The sequence below is a fragment of the Zootermopsis nevadensis genome, unplaced genomic scaffold, assembly GCF_977971745.1.
Source record: "Zootermopsis nevadensis isolate Lab colony 2312 unplaced genomic scaffold, Znev_1.0 Znev_ptg000007l, whole genome shotgun sequence".
Classification (NCBI taxonomy): Eukaryota; Metazoa; Arthropoda; class Insecta; order Blattodea; family Termopsidae; genus Zootermopsis; species Zootermopsis nevadensis.
Genome location: NW_028259139.1, coordinates 13400602 through 13417298, shown reverse-complemented (window position 1 = coordinate 13417298; position 16697 = coordinate 13400602). Strand labels below are relative to the sequence as shown.

Here is a 16697-nt window from a genome sequence, read left to right as displayed (position 1 = left end):
AAGTTGAAAAGTTATAAATCTCCAGGAATTGATCCGATCCCAGCAGAATTAATTAAAGCAGGTGGCAAAGGGTTGCATGTGGACATCCATAAACTTATTCAGTTAATTTGGGATAAGGAAGAGATGCCACAACAATGGAAGGAATCCATAATTATTCCTATTCATAAGAAGGGGGACCAGACTGAGTGTGGTAATTACCGAGGAATTTCTCTAGTATCAACCTCACACAAAATTCTATCAAACATTCTTCTGGCAAGATTAACTCCACATGTGAATTAAATTATTGGCTATCATCAGTGTGGGTTCAGACGAAACTGATCAGATCTTTTGCATTCATCAGATACTAGAGAAAAAATGGGAGTTCGGTGGGACCGTACATCAGTTATTTATAAATTTCAAAAAAGCCCACAGCTCTGTTCAGAGAGAAGTGCTACATAATATTCTCATTGAATTTTGTATGCCAAAGAAGCTAGTGGGTCTAATAAAAATGTTCTTAAATGAAACCTGTAGTAAAATTCGTATAGGTAAATATTTATCTGAATAATTTTCTATCAAGAACGTTCTGAAACAAGGAGATACTTTGTCTCCCTTGCTCTTTAACTTTGCGCTAGAATATGCTATCAGGAATGTCCAGGATAGGCAGGAGGGTTTGCAATTGAACAGGACACATCAGCTATTGGCATATGCTGATGATATTAATTTATTGGGGGACGATATGAATACAATAAAGAGGAACGCAGAAGTTTTACTAGAGGCTGGTAGACAGGTGGGGCTAGAAGTAAAGTCAGAAAAAACTAAGTACATGTTAGTATCTCGTCATCAGAAGACAGGCGGGCAAAATTATCTTAGGGTGGCTAATAAATCCTTTGAAAGGGTTACAAAGTTCAAATATTTTGGGAACAACAATAACAAAACAAAATGATACTCATGAGGAAGTTAGGAGGAGATTAAATTCTGGAAATGCTTGCTACTTCTCAGTTCAAAATATTTTGTCTTCCCGTCTGATTTCTAAGAACCTGAAAATTAAATTATACAAAACAGTAATTTTGCCTGTTGTTTTGTATGGGTGCGAAACATGGTCTCTCACTCAGAGAGAGGAACACAGATTGCAGGTGTTTGAGAACAGGGTGTTGAGGAGGATATTTGGGCCTAAGAGAGGAAACGATGGGGCGTGGAGAAAACTGCATAATGACGAGTTTAAAAATGTGTACTCCTCCATCTTTATTGTCAGGGTGATTAAGTCGAGAAGAATGAGATGGGTGGGGCATGTGGAGCGCATGAATGGGACAAGAGGTGTGCACCGGGTATTGGTTGGGAAGCCTAAAGGGAAGAGACAGATGGGGAGACCTAGATGTAGATGGGAGGATAATCTCAGGCGGGATCTATTGGAGATAGGAGTAAAAGAAGACTGGATTTTGTTGGCCCAGGACAGGGTCTGATGGAGGGCTTTGCCTAATTCGGTGATGATCTTTCGGGTTCCGTTAACCATCTAGGCAATTAGTTAGTTATTAGAGGTTAAGAGTCTACTAGAATTGAATGTACCTGATTTTCTGTTAGTTCAACTTTGATGAATATTTAATCTAACTCAAAAATGTGGTTATACTGAATGCACGTCGAGACCAGTTTGGGACGCATAAGTATTCCAATTACGTTGTTTCTTTATGGCGCAACCTAATGAAAGCTGCAGCAGACTTTCTCCGTGCGGTGGATTGGTTCCATTCGATTTTTATGGAGTGAACTTGAACCAGATTCGAGATTTCTGTCTATCTGATCAAAGTGGACCACTGTGGAGCGCATGGGGCAACAAGCAACGCGTCTTCCGCTAATCGCAATAGCTGCTTGGCGAAACGGACAGAGGCCAGAGAGTTCGTTTGTTTGTTTTCCTGATTTAAATAATCAATTAATACATAGATTTACACATAAACATCCATGTTGGTCTTCTGGGTTTTAACGTCGTGTGGGCTTGTAAGCAGATACCAACTTTTCGGAGAAACATACTGCCTTCACCTTCAGAGCTCATCAGAACAGAGAATAGCAACGCGGCTCTACAGCTAGAACATGTTACTCGCAGAGTTGTCACGAGTATGCGGGTTTTTGAATGACTGCTCATAGTACAAAATAACGGTCTCATATTTTAAAACTAATGAACTTGCACCGTGAGACTGAAAAACCGAAGGTTCACCACCGCATTCACAAAAGTCTTATCCTACGTCATCCCAGACCGCTTCGTTTTCTCGAAGATGCATTTTGATGGTATACATCCACATAAGTGCGCCCGGATCTCCCAACACGTCTCCTTCCTTCAAGATGTTGCAACCTAAATTTCATATTTATTTTTTGTTTTCCACATGCCCAGACAAGATACTTCTGTTACATCACGTCCCTGCTTTAAAACATCATATTTTATGTGCAATGTGTGAGAGGCATAAAACATTCTCCGTACAAACTGTGTAGGTATTAGAAGCTTAAGAAGGTCCCTGGAGCATGGATGCTGGTGAAAACTGGTCGAAACTTGCCTTGTGCATGTCTTTCTTCTGGGGTTATAACAGAGTAAGTCTTGTTCTGGGCTCCTTGGTGGATATTTGACACTGTTTACGACTATGTAAATTAGCCTACATAACTACCTCCATGGCGCAACGCTGTTTGGGATATTCGGGCTCACTTTCTGCTTGAAGTACGTTTCCTCCTTCTTTCTAAACAAGTGTCACAGCCAGCGGTTTTTATGATTATTATCATTGTCACACGTGGAGGTTTATTAGTTTCTTTAGCGGTAAACATGGAAACCTAAGGACATTCTAACGGACATCAGTTCACGTCAAAATATCAGTCGAAGTACAAGCTCAGTCGTACTTCTGCAAGACGATGAGGCAGATACAATGGGAGAAAGTGCCATAGAGTAGGATTATGATTGTAATAAGTGGCACGCTTTGTGCGAATTTGTGACGGGGGAAATAACACCAGGTGTAGTCTGTTGATGGTAAAGTGAAGTACAAGGCTTGCATGAAACGTTACAGACTGTTTGGAAAACTGCTAGCAAATACGCCGCGTTTATAGTATTTCAATTGGCATTTACGCATGAGTCATCGTAGCTCAGTCAGTATAGCGACTGGACGACCGGGGTTCGATCCCCGACGGGGGCAGAGGATTTTTCCTCTAGCCTCTGCGTCCAGACCGGCTCTGGGGCCCACCCAGCCTCCTCTACAATGTGGGTACCGTGGTCCTTTCCTGGGGGTAAAGCCGGCTGGGGCGTGATGCTGACCACTCACCCCCATCTAGTGCCGAGGTCAAGGAAGAGAGGAGCTATACCTCCACTCAAACCCAAACGCCTACATGGCGTATAGAGAGACAAACTTTACTTTACTTTATTTATTGAAACTCAACGTGATCCACCAATTATTTCCGGAAAAGTAAGTAATTTGCATCTGAGAACAAGACAATGGCCGTTATAATAGCAACAGTGAAGTAATAATTTGCATTCAAGTAAAAGCTGAGCTGGGATGGAAAAGAAGAGGAAATACAAAATGAGATTTGGTTAAAGAAGAAGAGGGTGTAATGGCAAGGAGAATGTTAGAAGAAAAAGATTAAAATAACTGGAGATGAAAAATAAAGTGCATTACAAAAGCCGCGAAAAGACGAGTGAGTCATGTGATTATCATAGTTGGAATTTCGTAGGAGTTTAATTTTGACTTTGATTTTGTTAGAATCCTCTCGTCAGCTTGTATTGGAAAGTTCCCAGTTTAACGTTATTTTTAAATAAAGGGCAATTACCCTTGAGTTCTAGTAATTGTACAAATGCCAACTATTTGTAGCGCCTTTCGAACAGGCGACAAAGCAGCTGACAGTCCTGACAAGTGAAGCCACTCATTACATTAACCACGAATCAGTGTACATTAACACGATTTCCCGAGTGGCTGTTGCTATGCTATAACAGACATAACGCATGGAACGCACTGGCGGTCACACGACCAGAGTTTGCCCGGTCGGACCACGCATGTTGGGCACAGAACAGAAAGTGATCCCTGAAGGTCAACTGTTTTCTCCGGAGGAATCATTCACAAAAAAGGTAGTGAAATTAATGAGTACTGTAAAGTCGTATGAGCTGAAGGATTAAGTTAATTTACTGATTACACGTGAAAGCTGACATTTCTATGTTGAACCCTAATTGCGAAATCATCTGAGAAAAAATTATGAACCTGCCGGACAGGATTATATTGCGGGTACGAGTTTTTCCGGGGTCACAGAAACCTTCATCGTAGTCTGAACTTAAATAACATCGCTGGATCTGAGTAGAAATGCACAGGGGCATATTATAGCCTACGATTATGTTTCAAATGGATAATATTCTGTACAGAGAACACAATAAACGATTGACTGAATGATTTATAAACATTTGCGTTTGCAAATCCAGATCACACGCTTTTATGAGGGCCGTGGCGCACAGTTCATCTTTGGCAGACTCACACACTGTAAACTACGCACCAATATAAAGCGTATATTCTTGTGCTACAAGTATCGGCCGAAAATTACTTCCACATTGCATTAGCGCATGAAAAAATTATTAATTAAAAGTTGTCCACTACCGTTTCATACAACAGAAACTGTTTTCTGTACTTTAAAAAGACTAATTTAATATGAGATGGTAAAGTTGCGTCATATTGTGATATAATAAATATATATTATTTAAATCTTGTCCGTCTAATCACAATAAATTCTTATTAAATATTAAAATATTACAATAATTACCATTTAAAATATTAAATGATGTTCTTTATCGAAATATTCGATGGTCTAATGTAAATCGAATATTTCGATAAAGAACATCATTTAATATTTTAAATATTTTAAATGTTAATTATTGTAATATTTTAATATTTAATAAGCATTTATTGTGATTAGACGGACAAGATTTAAATAATATATACTAATTTAATATGTACAAGCGAAGTATCAAATTTAATTTTCTTGAAGATGGCTGTCTTCTGGGTTGTTGCGCCGTGTAGTCTGGTAGAAGTTTACCGACGTTTCAGAGGCCGTTGCTGCCTCCATCGCCCTGATGATGGAGGCAGAAATTACCTCTGAAACGTCCGCCGTGAAAACCTCAAATTCTACATTTCTTTTAAGCTTTTCACATCGGGTGCGCATCAAATGTGATAAAATCAGGTAATTCTGTACATGTTCAAGGAACGAGGGGAAAGGGTGCGGGGGACAGTCATGGCATGCAGTGTGACCAACATCAGACTGTAGTGAGAGGAACAACAATTGATATTGGCTGACGTGTCGCGCCCAACTTTCCCTTGTGCTTTAGTCGCTGGTTATGTGTGTTCATTGTTCGATAATTTCCGCGTTGGCATGCCGAAACCCTCCCAAAACACATACGTAAAGACGTGCAAATTCAAGCAAACATGACAGTGCTTTCTCTTGCATCTCAGAATTCCAGACAATTTGTTCAAACACAACGCCGTCTGGCATATTCCGATTAACAAATTAACAGACTCAGTCACCAACTCCACTACGCACGACCTTCTTTGAAAAAGTGACTTGATCATCCAGCCAATAAACCTTGAAGGTTCATCGCCGTTTTCACAACAGCCAGCTGAATCCAAGTATCCCACGCTGCATCTTCCCCTAAGATTTACTTCAACTAATACCGTGCACGCGTGCTATATGTTTGCCAATCCTTTAACTAATTTCAAGGCGACATACGCTGGCTATTAAACATCGCCAACATTGCAGTCAGCTATTTGATTTGACCCTGAGTCACTTCAATCCGATCAGCCTAACCACAACTACTTTCAAAAGTTTAAGGGCCCTCACTAGATGGCATATGTGGTCAGTAATTTCAATGTTTTTAAGCCGAAATTATGTATCATGTATTTCACGTCTATTCTTCTTCTTCTTCTTTCACTGTTTCAATTTTGTATGGGTCGATCGTACTACGTTAAATATAAACCACATACATATTTGGGTTATGTAAATTCGGCTGTGGAGATTTCGTAGTGAGGGCGCTGAAGAGAATATTTAAAACTAAGGGTGAGGAAGCAACAGGAGAATGGAGAAAAATACATAAAACGATCTTCATACTTTGTATTCTTTGCCGTACAACAAGAGAAAAACCTGACAACAAGACTCGGAAGGCGTGATCTTCGGAGTAGGCTGACCTTCCAGAGATGTTCTTCACACCATATTCGCAGGTCGCTGTTGCAAATGTTATCCGAATTTGTTGTAGTGACTTACGTCATTCTTGCATTAATGTCATCCCGGTCATTTATTTATTTATTTAATGTTCTGTCAGACGACAGGTCCATATGAACGGGATCCTTCCATCCTTTTCTCGGACTGGGACCTGTTCATATACGTTCTTGGCAGATGATCCAGAAGTGGTTTGCCATTGCCTTCTTCTGTGTGTGAATGAAGTAATTGAAACCGGGGAAGCCCCCGGAGGAAAACTCCGTGTTGCCTAGACCACGGCCTTGCCCAAAACAAGTTATAAATTCGGGCACCGCCGGGAATCGAACGCGAGACCCCAGTATTACAAGGCCAGCGTTCTAACCGCTAGACCACCGTGGCGTCTCCCCGGACATGCAGACTGATAATAAACGGAACGGTAATGGCGGGCCCATAAGATGTTCTTCGCTGACAGCTACAACACGAAGAACACCGAGAAATGGGTCTTGAACAAACAAGGTTCAACTGGCTCAGGACAGAATCCAGTGGCGTGATGTTGTGAGCATAGCACAAATACTGCAGAACCATAAAAGAACAGGAAATTCTTGTCTAGCTGAGCCTCTCAACGAGGACTGATCCATGGAGTCGGTGTGTGTTATATTTATGCTAGCGTCTGTCAGTTGAAGGCAGGGCATATTTCGCCCAAAAATATTTATGAGTAAATAAAAGTCTTGCACCGTAAACTACAAAAACTGTCTGTACTTCCGTTATAGAGCATGTGAAGTGTTTCTGTAGACAAGCTTTGTAGGTCACGTTTGAACACGGCACACAGACTGAAACCAAGCATAGTATCCGATAGAATATATCAACCTAACTGTTACGTCATGTGTCCACCAAATAATACGGGACGCCAAACTGAACGATCGGAAATCAGCAGAAAAACTGGGTAAGCATCCATCAAATATGCACTGTTTCCGTTTCAGGAATTCTGAACTTCACTACGAAGTGCAAATTAAATATACAAAGTACAGCCTTTGTTCAGAAGCCAATAAATATCCAAGCAACAACCCGCTTTTACGGACTTAGAAGGTTCATCGCCGTGTTCACAAAAGCCCGCTACTGGTCCGTATTCTGAACCACTCACTCTCGTACTATTTATTTAAGATCCATTTTAATATTATCCTCCCATCTAAGCCTAGGTCATACAATAGTGTCTTTCCTTCAAGTTTTCTGACCAAAACTGTTTTTATATTTATCATCTGCTCAATATAATACCAAAACTGTGTACAAGTAGATGTAAATTCATAACGACACAGCACCAACTGATTCCAGCACACTCTAGCGTTACGTAATGTAAGATCAATTGCGGTGTCAACGACGTCGATTCACTCGCCTGTACCAAGGTTACTTTAACAGACTACCAGTGCCTTGGTTTCTGAGTCCAAACACCACGCCAAGATTCATTTCCGTAATAACTACCCGCGTACACACAGTTCTCAATCCTCGACTTTTTCCGACGAATACTTTGTACGGATTTTTCCTCACTCCCATATTACATATCGCTCCCATCTAATCTCGACTGATTTAATCGCCACAGCAACATTAGCTAACGCTGCCACTTACCCACGTTCATGTACTGTGCTGTAACGGATTAGTAGGTCAGCTGTTTGCCTGCATGCCTCGCTGCCACCGAATCCCTTCACGAAAAGTTCATGCGACTCTCTGCTTATTATGAAAGTGAGGATGTTTCTGAATTGGGAAGGACATGCCTAAAAGTGATAGTGGCCTATTTAAGATACAATACCAGCCCGCCTCCGGGCCGGGAATATAACCCAGGACTTCCCAAACATTAACAACGCCATCACAGTGGCTGTCTGCGTAAGGCCTTGAACCTCTACAACAGCGGGTTCATTCAAAGTACAACCTATTTATACAGTAGATAAATAGACCTTGGCCTGTTTTCGAAGGAAGTCCCTTGACGCCTGTAGCGTGATTAGCCCTGCAATAACGAAGGCACTGGACTGGTACTAAGGTCATGAGATGCGCATCTCGTGTCTTGGGGCAGCTTCTCCTCCTGTAGTACAAACATGACCATCGCCAAATCTCTAATGTCAGAGGCCAACACGGGATTGGAACCGAAGACCGGGCGACGGGTAACTGAACGTGAACGAAACTCCCATGAGAACAGCGGACGTGACAAAGAAACTTGAAGTATGCGTTTTCCACTTCAATTTCCATTCATGACATGTTGGCGGCTGGCAGCAGGGAAACGAGTCCATGTGACGTAACAGTCTTGACATGAATGGCAATTGAAAAACGTGTTCCTGTGAAACTCTGGTAATGTACGCATGTCGCAACGCGACCTCTGTGTGCGCGAAGCGTATCATCACATCAGGCGACCTCACTCACTCACTTACTCTTTCCTTCTATCCGCCATGAAGCATATCCTGAACAAGGAGGACAAGGGCGCGGAGGGCAATCGAACACGCGGGCTCGCGACTTCACGAGAAGTGCCTGCCTGTTGGAGCTCAACGAGAAATCTCGTAGGAACACACGCTTTCGTCTACCCTGAACGTGGAGGCGAAACGTTCCTCCTCACCTAAAAGACTACATGGCATCACAACCCAAACACAATCGATATCTTCATCGCCACGAACACTTCAAATTTCACTTTTGTAATTTCCGATTTTAAAATAAATCTCGGCTAGCGGAAACCGAAGGTTCAACATTAATACCAAAGCCCGCCACTGGACACGATTCTGAGCCACTTCTACCAATTCTTACACCGCATTTCCTTACATCCACCGTAATGTTACCGCCCGAGTTACTACACAGCCTAATTACTGTCATATGTACAGGGTGTGGTCTTCTGGTGGTATACATACCAACGTTTCGGAGGAACGTGCTGCATCCATCTTCAGGGATGAAGCAAGGAGCGTTAGGAATGTGATGGGTTATAAAGGTTATTTGGATAAATAAGAGTTGTCATGAAGTGAAAATGAATTCCACTTTGGTCTATGTAAGTCAGTTAAAGTATGAAGCGAAAATACGAAGTAGTCTATTTAAAAACAGTGCACGTGTACGTGAAGCCGATGCCTTCAACCGCCGTAGTCCCAATGCGTCATATATTGTCAGTGGATGGACCTGCTGCTTCTGTTTTCGTGATTTTATATGTGTCTGGACCTAGATTCTGAACCAAGTTGAAGAAAAGAGACTTTAAACTACTTGGCGTAACAGTGCCTCACTTCATTCATTTACTTTCCATAAGTTTATCTCTGGTATAATTGCGCAATATATTCCTTCACAGCCCAGTTTGTTTCTAGCGAAACAATCCTCCCTCTCTCCCCCTCACCCTGTTATACTTTCCATTCTGTGAGCACGAAACACATTCTTTCCTTCTGTAACAATGTCTCAAGCAAATGATCTGCTCTAGGAAGTGGGAGCAAGGAGATACGAGATCTTAATTAATTGGAGAAACCTGAGACAAACTATTAACAGAATATTGCATAGTTGCAAATAAATTTGCAAGAAACATCCGTAATGTAAGATGCTTGTGATACTTATATAAGGAAAGCAATGCAGGCTTACCCCTAATCGGGTATACTACTCGTACGCAAAAAAGCAGCTATAGACCAACACCGCCACTGGATCCTATCACATAAGCCACATGAATCCGGACTACAACCTCACACACCATTTCATATCAAACGCTCATAAGCTCTCTTCTCTTCAGGTATTCAGACGACAATGTAAAATGAAATCTTCACCTAAAATTATTCATTGTCAGGACTTTTTCTATCGTCTGTTCTTTAAAACCACGACGTTTCGGAGGCTGGTTCTGTCTCCGTCTTCAGGTGAGAGGTACCTACTCTGTTATATAATTTATAATTTTTATTTTATCATTTAAGTATTATAATCTACTGACAGAACCCGTACTTGGGTGGATAAGTTGAAATAATTGCACGATTTATACTGTCCAGTGACAGAGACTTAACTCTATCTAAGGGACCATACAGAGTAGGTGCCTCTCACCTGAAGACGGAGACAGAACCAGCCTCCGAAACGTTGTGAGTTTTAAAGAACAGACGATGGAAAAAGTCCTGACAATGAATAATTTTAAGTATAAACTACCGTCGTCAAAACCTTTTAGAATTGAAATTTTCACCGCTGGCATGCGTGCTATATGCCCCGTCCATCTCATCCACCTTGATTTGATCAACCCAAATAGCATCCTCCCGCTGTCAGTCGCTCACAACACTTGATAACGACAAGAAATCTGAACCAGAAATACAGCCTTCAGCTGTGTCATTTCATAAAAAACGAACCTGTACTAACAACGAGGCGGCTGATATTTAAACGACGCAAACGATAACATTGCCCACAGAGATTTTATTATGTAACGAGTTAGATTAGTTCAATCAAGGAGGGTGAGCTGGACATGTAGCAGGGACAGGAAAACAAATGAACGTGTACTGAGGAAAGCATTAACTTTAAGATCGAGAAGATCGGAGGATGCTTTTAAATGTGATCCTGAGTTGAAATGGCTCCCAATCGTGTTTGAGGTTAGCGATGCTGAAGGAGGTTGTCTCCCCTCCCCAAAATAGAGTGTGATATATAAATTTTGGCAACTCTGTAACAGAAGAAAGTTTTCAACAGTTTACACTTAATTGCTTTCATCATAGTATTAATTCCTAAATATTCTGGACAAAACATATTAATTGTTCTACGCCATAAATCTGGCAAACGGAAAATAGTTTCGTGTTTATCAATTTCAATGTTAGTTTAAACCGAAAAAAGAGCGGCTGCAAAGCTGTTTCGCTAATTGATCATCACGTCGAGATGATCTACGGCATGAATCCCAAACGGAAATTAACAGAGTAATTACAATTTCCTGTAGAAATTGCACGGGATGGTTCAAACGCTAGATTCCGTAGTAAAAATAATCTATAACGGTGAATCATCCATTCGCCAACGCATAGAGAAAAGACGCCAAAGTTAATGGAAATAACTATGAACAAAAATATTTTTGTAATCAGTTTAAAATCTGTAAGCTAATTCTGTGGTTCTCGACTAAATCAAACGCAAAGTTGGACCGTGAAAAGCGTGTGAAAACGGATTGGAAGGAGGCAACTGTGACCTTCGCTTTCAAACGAAGCACAACATTCACTAATATACGAGCCAAGCTTCGGTTACCACCTTGGTCGGCTCAAATTCTCTTCCCATAAAATCAGTTAAAAAACTGTTATTTTCTGTGTAGGTTTTGATGTTTTCACGGCCTTAAGTCCGAAGATGACTGCATTCTGGGTTGTAGAGCCGTGTGTACAAGTTTCATGCGTCATCACGACCACGTGTGAACACTCTTGTTCTATTGTATGTGGACTTACGTTTTACACCTACGATTTTTTGCCATGAAGTTCCGCCAGTAATTTTCAAGTCCATAAATATCCCACTATAAATAAGCTTGGGAAACACAATCCTTCGAATCTACGTCACTATAAAAGTCTTAAGCTTACCTGTATTTTATTCGCTGTCATAAAACTGGCACAACTGTCTGAATCACAAAAATATAGACACAGTACTTCTTCTCTTATTAATTTCACCCAAAATGTGTTCATTAACTTTTTCGCGGCGTTCTCCATCAGTAATGTGCGCCATAATGAAGAAACAAAACACTACACATCAACTGTCGGTCGATTACATTCTCTCGATATACAGAAATATTGTATCGACTGCTGGGAGAAGTTGGCAACGAATAGTAACAACACTGTATGCTCGCCAGCTTACTTTTAACCTAAATTAACAACACGGAAAATCATATGCCGTTATAATACCGTGACATTCTTTGCATGTCATGAGCAATATATTTCATAATAACGTGTATTATATTTTCAAAGCCACACAACCTAAATTTTAACGACAAATAACTGAAACCAGCTGCTTAATTAATTAGTTAACCATTAACAACGTTCTAGTTAACAAATACAGACCTACCACAGTCCATTCATGACTGCTTTTACAACGATAAACAGTGATATACTCGAATGAGGACACACAGCTAGACAAAGCACTTAATTAACCGGTTACGTCTTTATTTAAAACATAAAACAAATTAAAAATAAAACCACTGCAATCAGCAAACAGTGTCGAACAACACACACACATGGAGAACTCCGAACATTATTTGTGATCAGCAGATAAAATACAGTGCCTCGAGTGGTATCGGAACCGGCGTGCACACGGCCACAGACAGTTTGAAAATCGGAATTGGTCCGGTCCGTCTTATTTAGAATATAAAATTTCGTTAATTTGCCCCCTACAGTAAAATAAATAAACTTGCATTCTACGCGGAGATCTACACAAAGTAATAAGGCCTTTGTCGGTCGAAGACCTCAGGACCCATATGTCCTTGCAGTTAGGTTATCGTGGATAGAAGTGGGATAAGACGTTTCACAACCAGCCACTAGGTTAAAAGTAAAATGAACCCTATAGCAAGCAGCCGGAAACACCGAGACCATAACAGCTAGCAATAACCTCCTCGGGGTGGCGTGCGGAGATACAGAACTTTATACACCATAAACCCTCCCATGGGTATCACCTCGTTGCGGCGGGAGGGCCTAGTACCCGATGAACCAGAGACCATTCTAGGCAAGTCTCGTCAATGACCATCTTCCTGTCTGGTACGAGGTTAGGGGACGCCAAGAGTAACCCACAACCGTGGTCAAGGCAGCATGTCTAAGGAAGATGACCGTCTGCGAGCTCAAATGCAGAGAGGTGCTAACCCCACCACTGCTCTGCGCAGAGGTCGTAATGCGACCCAAGTGAACTCTTTCCAACATATAAGCCTCGAAACTCGCATTCCATTACAAACCAAAAACAACTGCCCGTCTGGCAGACGAGACATCGGAAGACTAAGTATAAGATGGAAGGAAACGTAACAAATTACAGGCCGGAACAGGCGATTCTCCTCTTCCACAAGAGAATGATTATGATTTTGATATGGTATATGCTATAAGAAGTGTTTATGGTTGCCTAACAACAAAACCAGAGACGCAGCAACGGAGGAAAAATTTGTACGATGGGATAACTACGTACCAGCAATCAAACACGCCGCAACTATGGTTCGTGGACACAAAATGTACCTAGCCAAAACAGACTGAAATATCGGTACTTCCGTGTATCAGCCTGTATCTTTTGACACAAAAGGACTTATGACACCACCATTATCTTTTGAAACGTCTGCACAGCTGCTGGGTATATTCACTACGTTAAAACTAAATGAAAACCTACGTTCAGCTGTGCAAGTGGTACACACACGAGAGCTGGAAAGGAAATGTTCGTAGAGGGAAATAAAAAATTAATATTGATGAGCGTGACATGCGTTTTTGTAAATTCAACTGGTTATTAATTAAGAGTCGTAACCCCTGAACCCAACCGTATACTATTTACAAGAATAATTCAGAATATTCGACAAGAACCACACAATATTCAATTTTAAAAAACGCCGCAAATGGAAGGGAAGACGGAAATTGTAATATTAAACACAAATTATGTAGTCGTTAAACGTAAAACAGTCATAATAGAAGGCAGTTTGGCGAGTGTCACTAAATAACCGGCGAATCAACCAATGAGTAAAACGTAAACAGATTCCTTCACAGACCAGCTTAAAATAAAAATTCTTTGCGTGACACAAGAACTTCAAAACAGCGATAAACGAAACACTTCTTCTTACGTAGAACGAAAGCCAAACACCTGGGCCTGAAATCACAGCAGGTGGCAACAAAAACTCCTTTACGGACATACCTTCAGTCTGATAATACTGTAAACCGACTTCTTACACCTCGCATTCGCTTACCTCATATTGCTGCTGTTACTCTTGCCAATTTCATGTTTAACCACTATTAAGTTCTTGTAGATTGGCACCTCATTGATCCTTATTTTGAAACAAAAACTTCACACTAGTCTAAGAACGTTCCTTAGGGTATGACGCTATGCATTTGCGAGGTTTCAGCACAAAACTGCACGTAACAATTACAGGTAACTCTGCAAACACAGGATCACGACAACGCAACAATTATAAGTACGCGTGCTTTTTAATAATAGCAGTGTTACGATTTGACAGGGACTAAATGAATGTAATGAATGCAGCGAATGTTAAAATTACGGCTTGACTGGCACAAAAACTTGTGGCGAGTAGCTCCACAACAGCGTCTGCGGCAGGGACCAAGACGAGACTGACTTGGTCTGATCCAGCCTCCACAGGTGTTTTTCTCCTCGTAGTTCAGCTTTCTACAGCAACCTTCGCAGCGAACTTTCTCTGGGCTGCCTTCTCCCCTGTTCAGCTGACTGGGGGTGTAGGATATATTTACACTGTGCCCTTTTGTTCTGCTCCCACTAGAAGTTGGGAGATCAGTCCAATAAATTCTGAGATCCGTCGTGTTACTATTATACCTCACAAAAATTCCACAATGGTATTAACTTCTATATTCATTCACTGAAACCAACGCTGTTTGACTCCAGTCGCTCCCTGAACCAGGTAAACTATTTTGCTGCAGACGACATGAACGGCTGCCCGAGTACGTAAAGGCCAATTTTTGTTTCCAGTACTCGGGCTTGGTAACAGTTTTATTGATGTCTGAACTTGCAAATGGATTCACACAAGTCTTCTAAAGATACTGTTGCTGTTAATTAATCGATCTGTAAAGCGTCTTTGTAAGGACCGGACGACCGGGGTTCGATTTCTTATAAGGACAACATATTTGCTCTTCACCACAGAGTCCATTGAATGTGTTTTCACTGGGGACAAAGAGGTCGGAGCGTGAAGATGACCAATAGCTTCAATCTAGTACCGAGGTAAAGCCTGTGGTGCCTTACCTCCACTTCCCCATACGTCGTCATGGTAAGATGCTTAGTCACAGGAGTAACTGTTGTATTTAATGACAGTCGAAGTCATACATGTGGCCTACGGTTATAAAGAATCCCCAGTTCTCTATCAAAATATGAGCAAACTGCCGCTGATTTACTTCAGTCGATGCAGGAAGACACAGAATGGCAGTTACATGAAAAATATTAAGCTGGTTCTGACGACCACAAATAGTCGTCATGGCAACGCTGCTTCTCCACGTGCAGAACTCGGTATCTTTCCAATTTTAAATGATGTGGGACAAGGGTAGAAGTACGGAGACACAATGGCCGTGTCCAGTTTCAAAGACCGGCCCTCACCCGTAGTATTGCGTTCAACGCTGAACTTTGCAGCTTCCTGTGGCCTTACTTGTTTGTTTCTGTTACAAAACCATGACGAAGAATAATGTTCAAGCGAACTGTTTGCAGTTTAACACGACCAGGCCTCATGCTGCATCCACAATTCAACTGGATGGACCGACAATAAACAAATAGGAACAGTCGAATATGAGTGCCATATTGGGCACAAACGAGGATCCAAAGGGTTCAAAGCTCGAACTAGAAGGCTGCTTCTATTGGTTCGTGAGTAAACGATTTAAACACAGTCTTCAATTCTAAAGGGCTCTGACGATGGTGGATTACACTTAAAATTATTCATTGTCTGAACTTTTTCCATTGTCCTTGTGGAAAAGAAAAAACCACAACGTTTCGGAAACTGGCTCTGCTTCCGTCTTCAGGAGAGAGGTAACTACTCAGTTGAGTCCGTCAGACAGTTTGGATGACAAAGTGTCGTCTCTATCTAACGAACCCAAATGAGTAGATACCTCTCGCCTGGAGACGGAAACAGAGCCAGTTTCCGAAACGTCGTGGTTCCCTCTTTTAAATAAGGACGATGGAAGATGTCCAGACAATGAACAAAGTTTTTTTTTTTCCCCAGACACGAAACTTGCACCTCTCACACTGGACAGATAGTGTAATCAATTACACGTTGTCATAGCCAATCACAATTCTTCCATTCTCGTAATGCAGCCGGACGCAATTAGCGAGATAAACGTTACGAATTTCACCAATTATAACAAATAAAGCGAACTTGAAACGGGTTTAAAACGAAGATGTCACTTCAATGTTCTGCTCCGGAGTAGCTGTAGCTGTGCACGTCGTATCCCAGTTAATACGAACATGAATTTAATACCTTCCTTGCTTAAATTTACAAACAGAAAATAAACACAAAATGGATAGGCGGTATGCTCATCGATATGCTCCATCTCCGAAACATTTAGACAAAATTTAGTACTACTCAATGGTAAATAAATTGCAAACAATGCATTTGAAAAGTTTGTGTACTCAAATTTGGAGTACAACTTTCCACTCCGTTTATATTAAGAAACTTTTGCTGTGTATATCTCCTTATGGGTTGTGACACTGTAGACTCATAGATAGGAGGAACATACTGTCTCCATCTCCGGGCTAAAGACGGAGATGGTATGCTTCTCACAAATGTTGGCACAGCGTCACAATACCAGAACCTCATATTTCTTTATTACTGGTCACACATTCAGCAGTTATAACGCAGAATTCCACACGGCACTAGACCATTGTTTGGCTACAAATCATTAACTTGTTGATATGGCAGT

General features: G+C 41.3%; 1 protein-coding gene across 4 annotated transcripts in view; it reads right to left on the bottom strand.

The window, feature by feature from the left end:
* LOC110829751 (uncharacterized) overlaps positions 1 to 14466 on the bottom strand; it is a 30628-nt gene extending 16162 nt beyond the window's left edge. For 2 of the 4 annotated variants that reach the window (XR_015533942.1, XM_022063797.2), the window contains exon 1: positions 14018 to 14463. The gene's annotated coding sequence lies outside the window, so the exon portion shown is untranslated. Of the gene's footprint in view, positions 1 to 11678; positions 11887 to 14017 lie in introns of those variants that run through there. The other 2 variants (XM_022063799.2, XM_022063800.2) reach the window with 2 other exon arrangements.
* Positions 14467 to 16697: the final 2231 nt, after the last annotated feature.